Source organism: Tachyglossus aculeatus, chromosome X4 (assembly GCF_015852505.1).
Source record: "Tachyglossus aculeatus isolate mTacAcu1 chromosome X4, mTacAcu1.pri, whole genome shotgun sequence".
NCBI lineage: Eukaryota > Metazoa > Chordata > Mammalia > Monotremata > Tachyglossidae > Tachyglossus > Tachyglossus aculeatus.
Window position 1 is genome coordinate 57983586 of NC_052098.1, and position 16123 is coordinate 57999708.

The window sequence follows — 16123 nt, forward strand, 5'->3', positions numbered from 1 at the left end:
TACCATCATTATTGTTATTATTATTATCTATTAATACCAACTTTTGAGCATATATATGCATTTATATATGTATATATACTTATTATACATTTCATATTTGTTTTTACTGAAGGAAAGGCCTTGTAAATGTAGGCCAGGACTATTGTGGATGATTAAAATATGCAGATAAAATAAACATGTATAGTTTCCACTTTCTTCCCCACCAAAGATTTTGATCAGATTTGCTATAGAATCGTTAAATCAACTGCTTTGCATTTTGCATCTTTGCATTTCTCTCTCATTCTCCTGGTTCAATATGTCTAAAACTAAATTTATCATTTTCCTTCCCCAATCCTCCAACATCCTCCTTTTCTCTCAAGCCTGCAGCCTTGACAGTACCCTTAGCTGCTCCCTCTCTTTCAGTCCCCATATCCAGTTTGTTTTCAAATCATCTTAGTTCTTTCTCCACAATATTTCCAGGATCTGCACCTTGCTCTCCTTCCAAACTGCCGCCAGGCTGTTCCAAGAACTTGTCAACTTCCCATGACTACTGTGCAACGGCCTCCTTGCAGATCTCCCAGCCTCCTATCTCTCCCCTCTCCAGTTCCTACTTCATTCTGCTGCCTGTATCGTTTCTCTAAAACATTGTTTTGTTCACCTCTTTCCATTCCTCAAAAACTTCCAAAGATTGCTTATTCCTCTCTGCCTCGCGCAGAAACTCCTGACCAAATATTCAATCAGTTCTCTCCCTCCTTCTTATCCACTCTCTCCTTCCTATGCCTCAGATCTCACTTTTTGTTCCTTTAAGGCTTACTTACTACTGTACCTTGTTACCTCTCCCACCTCTGACTTCTTGCCCCACACCTTTCCCTCTGCCTTCCCTCTTCCCAATCCAACTGACCACTGCTCTCCCCATCTTCAAACCCCTTCTGCAATCACATCTCCTTCAGGATGCCTTCCTCTATTAATTTTTAATCACCCCACCTTATATCTCTTCAACTACCACTTCAGTACTATCTAAGCACTTAAGTATTCCCAACTTTCCTCAGCACTTATGAATCATCTTACACGTCCTGTTTCCTAAGTACTAATTCATGTAGATATCCCTTTTTCCTTCCTCCTGTCATTTATTCTAGTGTCCCTCTCCCTCACTTGACTGTAAGCTCCTTAAGGGCAGGGATCATGTCTACAAACTCTACTGTACCCTTCCAAGAGCTTAGTTCAGTGCTCTTCTCAAAGTGGGTGCTCAGTAAATATTCTTGATTGATCGATTGATTAGGATTTGCCAGGAGTTCAGCTGTAAGCTTCTTGTGGGTAGGGATTGACCAACTATTATACTGAACTCTCCCAAGCTATTAGTACCAGCCTTTCTTGCATGTAGTAAGTGCTCAATAAATACCATTAATAATAATAATAATAATAATGGCATTTATTAAGCGCTTACTATGTGCAAAGCACTGTTCTAAGTGCTGGGGAGGTTACAAGGTGATCAGGTTGTCCCACGGGGGGCTCATAGTCTTCATCCCCATTTTACAGATGAGGTAACTGAGTCACAGAGAAGTTGTGACTTGCCCAAAGTCACAAAGCTGACAATTGGTGGAGTTGGGATTTGAACCCATGACCTCTGACTCCAAAGCCCATGCTCTTTCCACTGAGCCACGCTGCTTCTCTATTGACTGATCATTGATCAATAGATTGGTCCTTGCCATCCATGCTAACTGTTCAACTATTTGTTTCACTGTTTTTCGGCACCCCTACCAGAGAGTGAGCAGTAGCAGTTAAAGGAGATTCATTCATTCATTCAATCGTATTTATTGAGCACTTACTGCGTGCAGAGCCCTGTACTAAGCACTTGGGAAGTACAGTTCAGCAACAAATGAAATCCAAACCAGTCATTCTTGCTGTTTGCTAGTAGATCTGGTGAAAAGGGTCTATGATGAAAGGGGAGCAAAGCTATTGGTTAATTTCAGTTCTATGTGCCCTTCATGTCCTCCATCTCCACAGAAAAGCAGAATGGTCTCTCAAGGGCTTTGAGACACAAGAAGGGACAAGAGGAACATTATGGCTTTCCATTTGGCAATTTGTTTTCTGTAGATTTTTTTTTCCTAATTTGAAAAATTCTCCCTTAGGATTTCCCTGTGGGCAGAAAAGATCCCTGTGAAGAAACTTGAAATAAAGCAAAACCCCCTCACAAAGTCCTGGTTCTGCTTCTCCTCCATGCTTGCCTTTGCCTGGGGGAGGACAAGGGCAGGTCGCCCCTCCCTGGGAGATGATTTGCACTATTTGTCTCCAACTTCTGGAGTTAGTTCTGTTGAAGGCTGGCTGGGAGGCTAACTCTCTCAGGAAATCTGGATTTCATCCTAGTTTGAAAGTGGGGAAAAAAATTGATACTGAAACAACTCATAGTGTACAGATGTGTGGGGCTTTATATACTGTACGTTGTTTCCTGGCTGACAGAAATAAGTTTGCCAGGTGATATGGAAAATTGGTAATGAAAGCAGTATGGATGGTTATAAAACATTGTGCCTATGCAAAATATTTTTATTTAATTTTTTTTGCATAATATTTACCAGCCTCATACTGCTTTTATCCTGTAGTGGGGAAAAAAAGATGTGTATCTCCCGTGACCGAACATAATTGAAAAGCTCAAAAGACAACTAAGGGTTAACATTGTGTGGTGGGTAGAGATTTTTCTAGCCTTGTATTTTTATGCTAAGGGTCTTTTTGTCTCTCTCACCAAGCAACAACATCTTTCTTCCCTGTATGAATCATTTAACTTCAACCATGCCTCAGCCTTCGACTCCCTTGCTACCTCAGCTTTTGTGCTTCAGTGGGGAATGAAAGATGGCAATAAGGGAAAGCCTAAACAAAGAAAAACACATTCCTTTGATCTTGGACATTGCAGTTCTTGTTACACAAGGGAAGATTTGAAGTCAGCCCCACCCCAGGATGGGGCTAAAGGGCCAGGAGGAGGAAATAACATTTTGCTGTACCGGGTTTTTTTTCTTGTAACACAGGAGGTTACAGTCTGGAAGATCCCTGTCCTATGGGGTATTGTGTTAGAGTAATTATGGATTCAATGGGAATTAAGGGGTGAGGGGTAGATGGTTCAGAATTACCACCGTGACTGATATTTGGCAGTACAAATTCCTGTATTTACTATTATTATTATGTCCACCAGTAGCAGACCACTTTGCATCCTTGCCACTGATTTATTTCATTGTATTGAATACTGTGAAGTTACAAAAACACAAAGAAACACAAAGTACTCTATGGAACAGAAAAGTATGGCTGAAGCAGAGGCTGGGAAGTGTAGCAGCAGTGTACCTAGATTGATGCCACACATGTACGTTCATACTTTGCTCCCTGTACTCAGTGGCCTAGTGAAAAGAGCACGGGCCTGGGAGTCAGAGGACCTGGGTTCTAATCCCAGCTCTGCCATGTGTCTGCTGTGTGACCTTGGACAAGTCACTTAACTTCTCTATGCCTCAGTTGCCTCATCTGTAAAATGGAGATTAGTAGAATAGGCTTGTGTTGAGGGAAGACTATCCCCTAATACTTCCATCCATCATGTTAGATCCATATTCTGTAATGAATAATAATAATAATAATAATTACAGTACTTGTTAAGTGCTTATTGAGTGCTAAGCACTGTTCTAAATGCTGGGGAAGATGCAAGTTAATTAGATTGGACACAGTCCCTGTCCCACATGGGGCTCTCAGTCTTAATCCCCACTTTACAGATGAGGAAATTGAGGCCCAGAGTAGTGAAATGACTTGCCCAAGATCAAACAGCAGACAAGTGGCAGAGTTGGGATTAGAACTCAGGTCCTTCTGACTCCCAGGCCGGTGCTCTATCCACTAGGCCATGCTGCTTCTCTGTTAGAGCTGACCTGGGTGTATAAGGGCCCCCAATATCCAGTGCCTCTCTTCCCAACTCAAAACTGCCATTTGGGAAAATGGAGCTTCTAAGACAGACTAGTCAAAAGGACAAGATTACATTGTGCATTATTCCTTAATCAGCTTTCCAAAGAAACATGCTCTAGTGCTGCAGCTAGAATTTAGGTGGGACTGAGGGAATTTGCGTTTTCATTCTGGCGCAGTTTGACTTGCCAGAGTAGCCAGGAACTGGAGAGCTGGTGAGCTGTGACCTCCCTGGCTGTGCTATGAGAAACAGCGGCAAATAGCAAAATATTCACATGGCTCTCAGGTGGGAGGGGAGTGAGCTGATCTTTCCCTTGCTTAAGCTACAGACGTGGGATCCATACCTGTGGGAAATCATCTCTGGCCTTGCCCCTTCCCATTCCAGTTTCAAACCGGGATGATGGACTATTGACTGGTCAGAGTATGGCCAAGAGTCAAGGAGTGATTTGCTTGATAGAGGGTGCTGCAGTTGAGGCCACCTCCACGATTTTAGCTCCGTCTTGGCAGCATCAGACCTGGGGTACAGAAGGATCGGGGTAGAGAAGCAGCGTGGCTCAGTGGAAAATAGCACGGGTTTTGGAATCAGAGGGCATGGGTTCAAATCCTGGCTCTGCCAATTGACAGCTGTGTGACTTTGGGCAAGTCACTTAACTTCTCTGTGCCTCAGTTACCTCATTTGTAAAATGAGGATTAAGACTGTGAGCCCCCCGTGGGACAACCTGATCACCTTTTAACCTTCCCAGCACTTAGAACAGTGCTTTGCACATAGTAAGCGCTTAGTAAATGTCATTATTATTATTATCGGGGAGCAATTGGATCAGGGAGCCGCCCGCTTGGTCTGGGAAACAGCAGAATCATAATACTAATAATAATTGTGGTATTTGTTAAGCATTTACTAAGTGCCAAGCACTGTTCTAAGTACTGGGGTAGATACAAGATGATCAGATAGGACACAGTCCCCGTCCCACATAGTAATAATAATAATAATGATGGTATTTGTTAAGCACTTACTATGTGCCAAGCACTGTTCTAAGCGCTGGGGTAGACACAAGGCAATCAGGTTGTCCCACATGGGGCTCACAGTCTTAATCCCCATTTTACAGATGAGGTAACTGAGGCACAGAGAAGTGACTTGCCCAAGGTCACACAGCAGGCATTTGGGAGAGTCAGGATTAGAACCTCTGGCCTCTGACTTCCACCCTCTCAGGGTCGCACCTGAAGAGTTTCCAGTACTCTACCAGTCTCGGCTACGGAAGGGAGAGTCAAGCAGAGGCCTACCCATTCTATTCCTAGCTTGGCCAGTGGCTAGCGAGTGGAAGGCAATCTGCTACAAGTCAGAACTCACCCATGCTGGGCAGCGGCAGCCTGGAAGATAGTCGAGGGCGGAGACTCAAGTTCACTGTGCGGAGGGTGGCCGTGGTAAACCACTTCCGTATTTTTACCAAGAAAACTCGATGGATCGATTGATTGCAGATGGAGAGCGGGGCGTTCTGGGAGAGATGTGTCCGTGGTGTCGCTGTGGGTCAGAAACGACCCGACGGCATAAGACAAGACCTCTGACTTCTAGGCCCATGCTCTTTCCACTAGGCCACGTTGCTTCTCTACTAAGCCATGCTGCTTGCAGACAGCAGTGGTGATAAAAGCAAGCAGCAAAAATCTCCAGCTTATATTGTACACTCTTTTGGTCATTTTTTTAAAATCATCTGGTTACATAGGGAACAGTCAGTTCCTAGGAAAGTAGGGGAATGCCTGTTAGGGCTATGCCATTAGTGGTCAAAGTTTCTGAGCAAAGAACCACCTTGGGCAAATCCATTAGTAAATGTGAAATAGAGCCAGCTAATGTGGATGGTGAAGAAAGCAACAGCTTCCAAGGCAACTCTTCACCAGCCCACGGTGGTAAGGCCTGGATTGGCAGTGGACTGCAGCCATCTCAGTCACAAATGAGTGCTCCACATAAATGTTTTTTTGTGTGCTCTTGACAATATGCTGCATTCCTGCCTACTCGCTCATTGCACCCTGTTCCTCAGAGAGACCATAACAGACAGGAAAGAGAGTGCAACCAGCCCTGTGCAAACCACTTTCACTATTATTTCTTTATATAGGTTCTTGGTCCAGATATCTCAAGACTGGATACCGTTCTTTACGGGAGACTCCATCCTCATCACTGAGCATTTCAGCAGAGACAAGAAGGGAGATTGAAAATCAAAGGTGAAGTATTTGAAAGGGAAAAGAGCAAAGGAATGATCAGCAAGAGAACGTTCCCTGACCCTGCTGGGATTCTCACCCTTTCATCAGTAGCCATGTGGGAGCGATGAGAAGTGGAGGTTTAAAGAAGCAACTAATTCAATATTTGTGAACCAAATGGCGATGTTGAAAATACGCCTCCAGGACTAGATTTGGGTTTAGGACAGTAAAACAGTTGCTGAGTGGGTTTGAAGCCATATCTACTACTCAATGAAAATGTTTAGATCATTTACACCTCTTTCAGAGTATCAGCAGGCAAGTGGCTTAGATGTGTGGCAAGCCCAGAGAAACATTTCAGGAACAATCAAATGCTACAGTCAAAGACATTTTAGAGAGGCTCTTCAGAGAGCAGGAGCCTTCATTTTGTGGACAAATGCAGCACTCAGTGCCAAGGACATTGATTTTGTACTAGAATATATGAGTAACCCACCTATCGCAGTCAATGAAAAGCAGATCTTTTTCAAAGAAGCATGCTATTTTAAAGTACACCTCACTCCTCTAATGCTAACCTACTCACTTTACCTCTATCTCGTCTATCTCCCATTGACCCATGTGCCCATGTCCTGCCTCTGGCCTGGAACGCCCTTCCTCTTCATATCTGATAGATGATCACTCTCCCTACCTTTAAAGCCTTTTTGAAGGCACATCTCTTCCAAGAGGCCTTCCCCGACTAAACCCTCATTTCCTCTTCTCCCACGCCCTTCTGCTTCGCTCTTGCCCCTGGTTTTGTACCCTTCCTTTATTTACCTCTCCCTAAGCCCCACGGCACTTATGTACGTATCTGTAATTTATTTCTTTATAATGCCTGTCTCTCCCTCTGGACTGTAAGCTCACTGTGGGCAGGGAATTCATTCAATTGTATTTATTGAGCACTTACTGTTTGCAGAGCACTGTACTAAGCACTTGGAAAGGAATGTTTTGACCATCTCTGCTATAGCTTACAGTCCTTTGCCCAGAGTAATTGCTCAATAAACACCATTGATTGTTTGATCAATCAGCCTTTTATAGAGTTGTCATGGCCCTGAACAGAGAAATAGAAGAGGAAAAACTGGGGAAGAGGATGAAAGGAAAAAGAAGAGGTGATAGACCTAGGAGTAGTTACTGGCTTCAAAACTCCCAGCCAGGGCCAAGTTAACTAGGACCTCCATGGGCTCAGGGCTAATAGATTTTGTGGAGCCTCCATAACGTTATTACATTATGCAGAGTATGGTGACGTTAGTAAGTACAGCCCCAGCCTTCAAGTTTAGGGAAACTATAATTCCATCTATTTATATTGATGCTATTGACGCCTGTCTACTTGTATTGTTCTGTTTTGTTGTCTGTCTCCCCCCTTCTAGACTGTGAGCCTGTTGTTGGGGAGGGATTGTCTCTGTTGCCAAATTGTACTTTCCAAGTGCTTAGTACAGTGCTCTGCACACGGTAAGCGCTCAATAAATATGGTTGAATGAATGAATTAGATCGGACCCCCCCCTTCCCCCCCCCCCCATACCCATGCTAGCTGCCATGTGCCAGTCCCCTTCCCCAGGGGGAAACTGCTTGGCTCTGAGAGTTGAGTGTGTGCCCCAAGACTCCTCCTCACTCCCACCATTAACATTCACTAATCCCCTGGTTAATTAACAAATTAGATAGAGTAATTAGCTATTGCTAATTGATGGGGCTATTATGTTCAGCCTTCCAGGGCTTGCTGGTACAACTCTGCCTGCTTCAGTTTCTTCCCAGGGAAGTGTTTTGGGGGCAGGGAAAGGGGAGAGGATGGGTGAGGGGGGTGATCCTCCACCTCCGCTTCTCTCTCTGTCGGTTGAGGGGCTCTCTCCCCTTCCCAATTTACCAAAGCTGAACTGGATCTGAACTGGGTTGGCTGGGGCTGCAGTTCACAATGAGTCACCTACATGCTGTCCTTCGCAACAAATCAGAGCTGCAGGGAGGAGAGTTCCACTGCAGGAGGGAGAGTGATTGAGGGGGAAAGCATGCTTCACCTACCTGAAAATACTATTGATTGATTGGCGACTTTTGGTAGGGGAGGGGGCTGCAGTGGAGGCGGTAGCTCATGTGGCTGGGAGCTGCACTGTGAGATGTTTGGGGGTCCTGGGCTTCAGCCTGGTGAGCCTCTTCTTTAATATGGCCATGCCCATAACCAGTCATCCAGTAATCAATCAATGCTATTTTATTGAGTACTTACTGTGTGCGGAGCACTGTACTAAGCACTCAGGAGAGTACAATGCAATATAGTCAGTAGACATGACATAATTCCTTCCTTTGGGGTATAAAAACACCAAAGCAGATTTCCATTTTATAGCGAGGAATAGGCTATCTCTGTGCCCCACCTCCCAGAAGGCCTGCCTTTAGAAATTCCTGCCTCTGACTTGCTCCAAGGAGGTAGACAGACCCTGGGTGAGAAAAGGGAATGGGAATATTGATTTAATGTCCTGACTACTTGATTGATTTGTAGAAGGAATTTGGGCAGGACATTTCATCTTTCAATGCCTCGATTTTCTGATTTCTAAAAGGGAGATAATAATCATCAATGGTATTTATTGAGCACTTACTGGGTGCAGAGCACTGTACTAAGCGCTTGGGAGAGTACAACACAACAGAGTTGGTAGACTTGTTCCCTGCCCACAGTGAGTATACAGTCTCCATACTGTGTAGTGATAACTGAGGGGTTAAAAGATCATTTGTGAAAAGCACCCTAAACTCTTCGGGAGAAAGGTATTATAGAAATAGAAATTGTTATTTTCATTTTAATTACTATTAGTACCACAGATTTGGACCAGAAGATTTAGAAAATGACCAGAAAGATAGTTGATAGTCCCCCTTCTAGACTGTAAGCCCACTGTTGGGTAGGGACCATCTCTATATGTTGACAACTTGTACTTCCCAAGCACTTAGTACAGTGCTCTGCACACAGTAAGTGCTCAATAAATACGATTGATTGATTGATTGAATAAAAATCCGCTAGACCAGTGATGTGACATAACAGGTTCCTGCAGTTGCCAAACTTACCTTGTGACTGAGCACAAGCTATTTCCATGGCGGGACAAACAAGAAGTACAAAGTAGAACACCCTCAGATGCAGGACAAGATACGTATTCCAGTGTCATTGCTCAGATCCCCTGCAGTGGTTCGATATCATTTTCCAACATCAGCAACCCCATTTTTCAGGATTCTGGATGATGTTTGGAAATCTGGAGTTACTGTGCAAAGGAACTGGTAAATTCAAGAAATTCAATAAATCAAATAATTTGTGTTCGCAGTCAAGATTTGACACACAGGATCAAAAGAATCTCCATATCACAGGTCCACCTGATGCTGAATGGCTGCCTTCGTTAGTGAACAGGGGCCAGAACCTTGTGTTTCTGAGGAAGCCAGAAAAACAGTTTAGTGCATATAATCAATTTGGGAACTCCAGCACCCAAAAGGAAAATGCAAAGATGTGGAATACATTTTTTTTAGCACTCGACTTGGGAAATGCGAAGTATCTGTGCTATGGATCCTTGCATTAGGCACTCTGCATTACAACTGCATAATAATAATAGTAACATTTATTAGCACGTACTATGTGTCAAGCGGCAGGGTAGATTGGACACAGTCCCTGTCTCCCAAGGGGCCCATAGTCTAAAAGGGAGGGGAATCAGACATTTTATCCCCCTTTTACAGATGAGGGAACTGAGGCACCAAGGAGTTAAGTGACCTGCCCAAGGTCAAACAGGACACAAATAGCTGAGCTGGGACTAGAACCAGACTCTTCTGACTCCTGATCTTGGACTCTTGCCTCTAGGCTATGCTTCCTCCCAACATTTAAATTATGAGAGTCATCAGTTTACCCCAGGAATGTTGGTAATGCTACTTGGTAATTTTGGGAAAAAAAATCGGAGCTCTATGGAGAAATCACAAGTTTGAAAACTGGCCATAGTATTCTACATTCATTTTCAAATGTATATTTACTAAAATATACTAAAAATAGCTGTTTGAGCAGTTATCATTACTATAAAGTCAACTTACCATAGCTCCAGTTCCTAAACAATTTAAGCATTTGGTCATGAAATTTTGCCCTGTGGCTAAAATGTAACATCCAAGGACTGAAAATATATCAATTCTCTGTGTAGTTTTTTTTAAATCAAATCTTATCAATGCAAAGTTCTTGTAGTGTTCATGCATTTCAGTTCTTTTGTTTATACTCCATAATGTGGTCAAATAAATTTAATTGGATGGAAAACCAGCAGATTTTAAATGGATGAGGCATTTACTTCTCTTATACATGTGCCTGTTACCAATATGTGAAACTCTGTGATTTGAGAGACTGTGTGGTTTGGTGTGCTATGCACCTCAGAAACTCTGCAGCTCAAATCTTGGCTCTGATTTAGTGCTTATCCTCCCAGACCTCAGGGACACAGCTAAAAAAGGAGGGGGAGTAATGCTGAGCCAGTCTTGCAGGGTTGTTGTGAAGAAAAGCTTAAAGAAACATCGAGGGCCTTTGCAAATATAAAGGAAAAAACTCCAGCTAACTTGTGAAAGTGAAAGTTTATTATCTTGGGCACGGGTACAGTCAAAAATAAGAGTCAGGAAAGATGAATTCTGTTCCCAGTCATCCATGCCGCTCAGTCTTGGTTGACAAGGTAGTTTTCTATACCTCAGTTTGCCATATGGGACTTATATTTAACTTTCACAGGGGTATTGTGATGACATGATATAATGTCTCTAAAAATGCTTCCTTTGTAGTACAAGGAGGGGTGTGAGCCATTTTTTTTAAAAAGCCCAATGAAATTGTGCACAGTACTTGTTATGTTTAATGAGAGATGTTGGAGATAACTAGAAAGTTAGGAAGATTGTACTGGATTAACAGGTCAGGATTTTACAAGTTACAGAACCCATTCTCTTGATCAGATTTCCCAAAGCCTGTACTTATTACTTATTAAAAATTAGATATGAATGCTCTTCAGATAACCATCTTACATAGATTGAATGTCACAGCGTCTCTTTTAATATCTTTCATGGTATCTTTAGTCTTTGTTTCTAGCTGCATCCAAATTTCAGAAGCAATACCAAGTTAGAATTTAATTTGCTGTCATAGCAAACATGGTGAAGAGAAAGGGCCATATGAATCTAGTTCAGTGTGGTGTTGAAGACCATTTGATGATAGAGTGAAGAAAGGTGAATATGTTTTAGCAGGTATGACTGGTTGAACATTTTGACTGGAATAAGATGATTCCGTTGAGCCATACTCTGAGAAATAGAAGTCACATGTGAAAATTTGAAAAACTAAAGGCTGTTGAGGCACAGTTTGTAAAGCAATTTGAGGGATATAGCCCTCCTGATGGAACAGGAGGTCATGGGTTCAAATCCCGGCTCTGCCACTTGTCAGCTGTGTGACTTTGGGCAAGTCACTTAACTTCTCTGGGCCTCAGTTCCCTCATCTGTATAATGGGGATGAAGACTATGAGCCCCCTGAGGGACAATCTGATCACCTTGTATCTCCCCCAGCGCTTATAACAGTGCTTTGCACATAGTAAGCGCTTAAGAAATGCCATCATCATTATTATTATTATTGTTAACAGCATTTCATCTGTTAACAGCATCTCGTTTTAAAGGCAGTTCACCTAAGGAAGGTTGTGGTAATTTGAGAGCCCCTCCAGCCTTTCTCCAGGCCAAAATAACCCCCAAAGCCACTCGAAGGAGGGCTTGCATACAGGGGGATGGCACCTGGGTCCTAAAACCTCTGGTGTTTCCCTTCTAAGGGTGGGATGGTTTTAGAAGTCCCTGCCCTAATGATTCCACCTTCCGTTCACTGCCAATGTCCCTTGAATTTGTACTTAAGCACCCCCAAATGGCAAGGGAATTATTTGGGGCCCAGCTAATCAGTTCTACTTCAAGAGGGTTGATTGCTGGATGTTTGAAGGGGCTTTTCTACTTTGCATTTTTTTATGGTGTTTGTTAAGTGCTTACTATGTTCGGGCACTGTACTAAGCACTAGGGGAGATGAGCTAATCAGTTTGGACACAGTCCTTATCCCACTTGGGGCTCACATTCTTAATCCCTATTTTACAGATGAGATAACGGAAGCATGGAAAAGTAATTTGCCCAAGGTCACACAGCAGACAAGTGATGGAGCTGGAATTAGAACTCAGGTCCTTCTGACTCCCAAGCCCATGCTATATCCACTAGGCCATGCTCCTTCTCCATTTGCCATTTTTCCCCAAGCAGAGCTTTCTCCAGCAAACCTGAGTCCTTTACCTTCTTTACTCAACTCCAACACCAAGGTTAAACTTTTTAACCCTCTTTTTCATTGATAATGCACTTAGCAAATAAAGTTTCTTGGGTAACAACTGTAAATCAAGTTGCCTTTCCAAACCACCTGTCCCCCAACTAATGCATTTCCCTCAAGCATTAATTCAGTTGCACATTTGAGCATTTATTTTGATTCCTGTTTTAAGATAGTTTTACTCCTATCTCCTCAGTAGAGCGTAAATTCCTTGTGGGTAAGGAATGTGGCGCTTGCTTGTTTTGTATTTGCCAAGAGCTTTTTACAATGTGTTACACCCATTGGGCACGTGATATATGCTATTACTACTACTTCCCCTTCCTCAGGACCTTCTTACCTGCAGGCAGTCCAGATGGATTTTCCTTGGGTCTGTTCCCCCTTTGCTGTTCTAGGCCTTCTTCAGAGAATCCCGTGTTTCAGGTTCACCCCCTCCAGGTACTTCTGTCAGGATTTCTAGATGTCAGGATAAACAGTACAAAAGATCCTTGAAACTGTTTCCTTTCCACCCTTCAGAGGGAGTTTTTTGTCCTAAAGTCTGAACCCCCAAAATGGAGAAATCTTCACCAGTGTCCTGTCCCAAGGATTTCTCAGTCCTTCCTGCTATAATGGCCATTGAACGTCTTTCTCCAATTAACTAGTGTCCTCCTCCTTTTCCAATTATAGTGCTTTCCCTGAGTTTGACTGTGTTCCAGATGAGTCATCAGATAAGTACCTGGTACTTTTGCAGATTATCTTTCCCTTTGGGAGGGGGTACCTAGGAGGAAATAATTACTTGTCCCAGAAACTTTGAAGCTCTCCCAGCTCCTATCTCTAGGTGTGGGGCTAGCTAAAATGGCAGTCACAATGACATCCCCATACCAGTTCTGGAGACATTTTCAGAAGCTGGTTATCCTAATTTGACATCCTCCTTCATTCTCTACTGCCCTCTCCACTCCCCCCCCCAGCCCCCAACACACATACCATCCCACTTCAAAGAGGATTCAGAAGTACCTGGATTCCAATCCCGCCTCTGCCACCTGTCTGCTGTGTGACCTTGGGCAAGTCACTTGACTTCTCTGTACATCCATTCCCTCATCTGGAAAATGGGAATTAAGGCTGTGAGCCCTATGCGGGATAGGGACTATGTCTAAAGTGATTATCTTGCATCTACCCCAGAGTTTAGAACAGTGCCTGGCACATTGTAAGTGCTTAACAAATACCACAATTATTTTTAGCAAGGGTCAGTTTTTCTCCCTGGATTGTTCATGGGATCTCTGAACTCTTTGAGCTTTTTCTGCTGATGCTGGCTTTGTTTGTCTTGGGAGGTTCATGAGCTATCTATAAAACTTATTTCTCTTAAATTAGAGAATCTTAATTTACTCTCAAGTGTTTGGGACTGTGCTGTTTATTTTAAGAAGAGATAGATGCCTACAGGCTATCTAATCTCAAGGCAGGGGAATGTCAAACAATTCTATATTCTATATGTTGACTTATATTATCATAAACTTAGGTCTAATTATCTGTGCTCTCCTACAAACACAAAGGGAAGTTCACACGGTTTATATTATACCAAATTTATTCCATAAAAACATTAAATAATTAACACCTTATTCCTTTATATCCTCATGCAGAAAACCGTAATGATGTTACCGAGAAGATATTTCTTATTCCTAACCAGATAATTTAAAATGGGCTCTCTAGAGAAATGAAAAAGGGACCAGCTATCACTTATGTATGCACACTGTTTCAGGATGATAATTCACCATTATTTGCAGTTCAGAAAGCAGGTTTGTGGTGGGAAAATAGCAGATGAAAAATGGAAAGTCCAAATATAGTAACACATATCACTAGGACTAGTGATTAAAAATAAGGCAGTTTTGCTGATCATGTCCTACTCTGAGATTTCAAAACACTTTCAAAGTCAACAAGTATCTTATTTTGGCAAGCAAATGCAGGATAAGGAAGGTTAATGATTTCCAGGTGAACAGAGAATCAGAACTCAGCCCCTGTTACTCTGAGCAGACTTGAAGCTATCAGTCATAGCTGGGCAAATTCAGATGCCATAGGCAGCTTTTATTAAGAAAGAGATTATGATAATCCCCTTCCTCAGTCAAGAGCATTAGCTGGACACCTCCCTCTTGGTAAATTAGCAGCCCATTTCGAAGCAGTGACTTGCCAAATAAATGCCAGTGAAATGCTAAATAAATCAGACCCCTACCCTGAAATGTACTAGGCTATTGCCACCTGACATGGGATTTACCCAATTCAGAGGAAAAAGGGCTGTTCCCTTCTAGACCCCCATCCTTACCCTCTTCAGAGACCACCGAATCAATCAACCAACAACATTTATTGAGTGCTCACGGTGTACAGATCATTCCTTCAAGGACTTTTCAATCTAATGAGGGAGACAGACACGATATGAATTTCAGATCAGAAAAAGAAGTGCTTAAATAGTAGAATTTGTAAATTGGTAGGCAGAACGGCCAGTGCTGCTGGAGGTTGTGCCTACCTAAGTGCTGAGAAGGTGCCAAAATGAAGTCATGGGAATTGAGTTGGGCAAGGATGGGACGGGGTGGGAAGTGGCAGACCCCTTCATGGAGCTTTGGATGGTCCCAAAACAGGGACTGCTAGCCAGTTAGGGGGGCTGCCAGAAGTGAAAACTGGTAGAAAAAAAGCCATGAAAAAAATTCCCAGCAGAGCAGAAGGGGATTTGTGGGAGGGAGATTTGGGAGCACAGGTGAGGGCCCACAAGAGCTATGTGGAAATGGCTGGGGGAAAGGGTTTTACTGAGCTGCATGGGCAGCTGGGTAAGGAAGGGGCTGAGGGGAGGGTGGAGCTTATCTGCTCACTACCTGAGGATGTCACTACAGCTACATCCTCCTTCTGCCATGCTGGAGAAGGGAGAGTGAGGTTTAGACCAAATTGAAGACCACTAGAATAATCACAGTGTTGATCTGTCTGTACACTTACTGTGCCTGACATCTGACTTCTAACACAGTTTCATCTATGTCACCTCAGAGCCAAACGTAAGTTTGAGTGGCAAGACAGGATCCCAAATGATGAGATCCTGGAAAATCGTGAGACCATTCATTCAGTCGTATTTATTGAGCGCTTACTGTGTGCAGAGCACTGTACTAAGCACTTGGAAAGTACAATTCAGCAACAAAGAGAGACAATCCCTGCCCACAGCGGGCTCACAGTCTAGAAGAGCAGTAGTTTCATAGCAAGGCTTGTCACGTCTAGCATTGGAAGTGAAACCCTCCCAAACCCTGCCCTCTCCCTGACTTTCCTGTCACTGTAGATGGCTCTACTATCCTTCCCGTCTCACAAGCCCGCAACCTCGGTGTCATCCTCGATTCTCCTCTCTCGTTCACCCCTCACATCCAGTCCGTCACCAAAACCTGTCGGTCTCACCTCCGCAACATCGCCAAGAGCCGCCCTTTCCTCTCCATCCAAACCGCTACCTTGCTGGTTCAATCTCTCATCCTATCCCGACTGGATTACTGCATCAGCCTCCTCTCTGATCTCCCATCCTCCTGTCTCTCCCCACTTCAGTCTATACTTCACGCTGCTGCCCGGGTCATCTTTGTGCAGAAATGCTCTGGGCATGTTACTCCCCTCCTCAAAAATCTCCAGTGGCTACCAGTCAACCTACACATCAGGCAAATACTCATCACTCTTGGCTTCAAGACTCTCCATCACCTCGCCCCCTCCTACCTCACCTCCCTTCTCTCCTTC

General features: G+C 43.5%; 1 non-coding gene across 1 annotated transcript; it reads left to right on the forward strand.

The window, feature by feature from the left end:
- Positions 1–5100: 5100 nt before the first annotated feature.
- Positions 5101–5238, forward strand: LOC119948249. Its single transcript, XR_005456658.1, has one exon. It is a non-coding gene; the product is annotated as a small nucleolar RNA SNORA7 (small nucleolar RNA).
- Positions 5239–16123: the final 10885 nt, after the last annotated feature.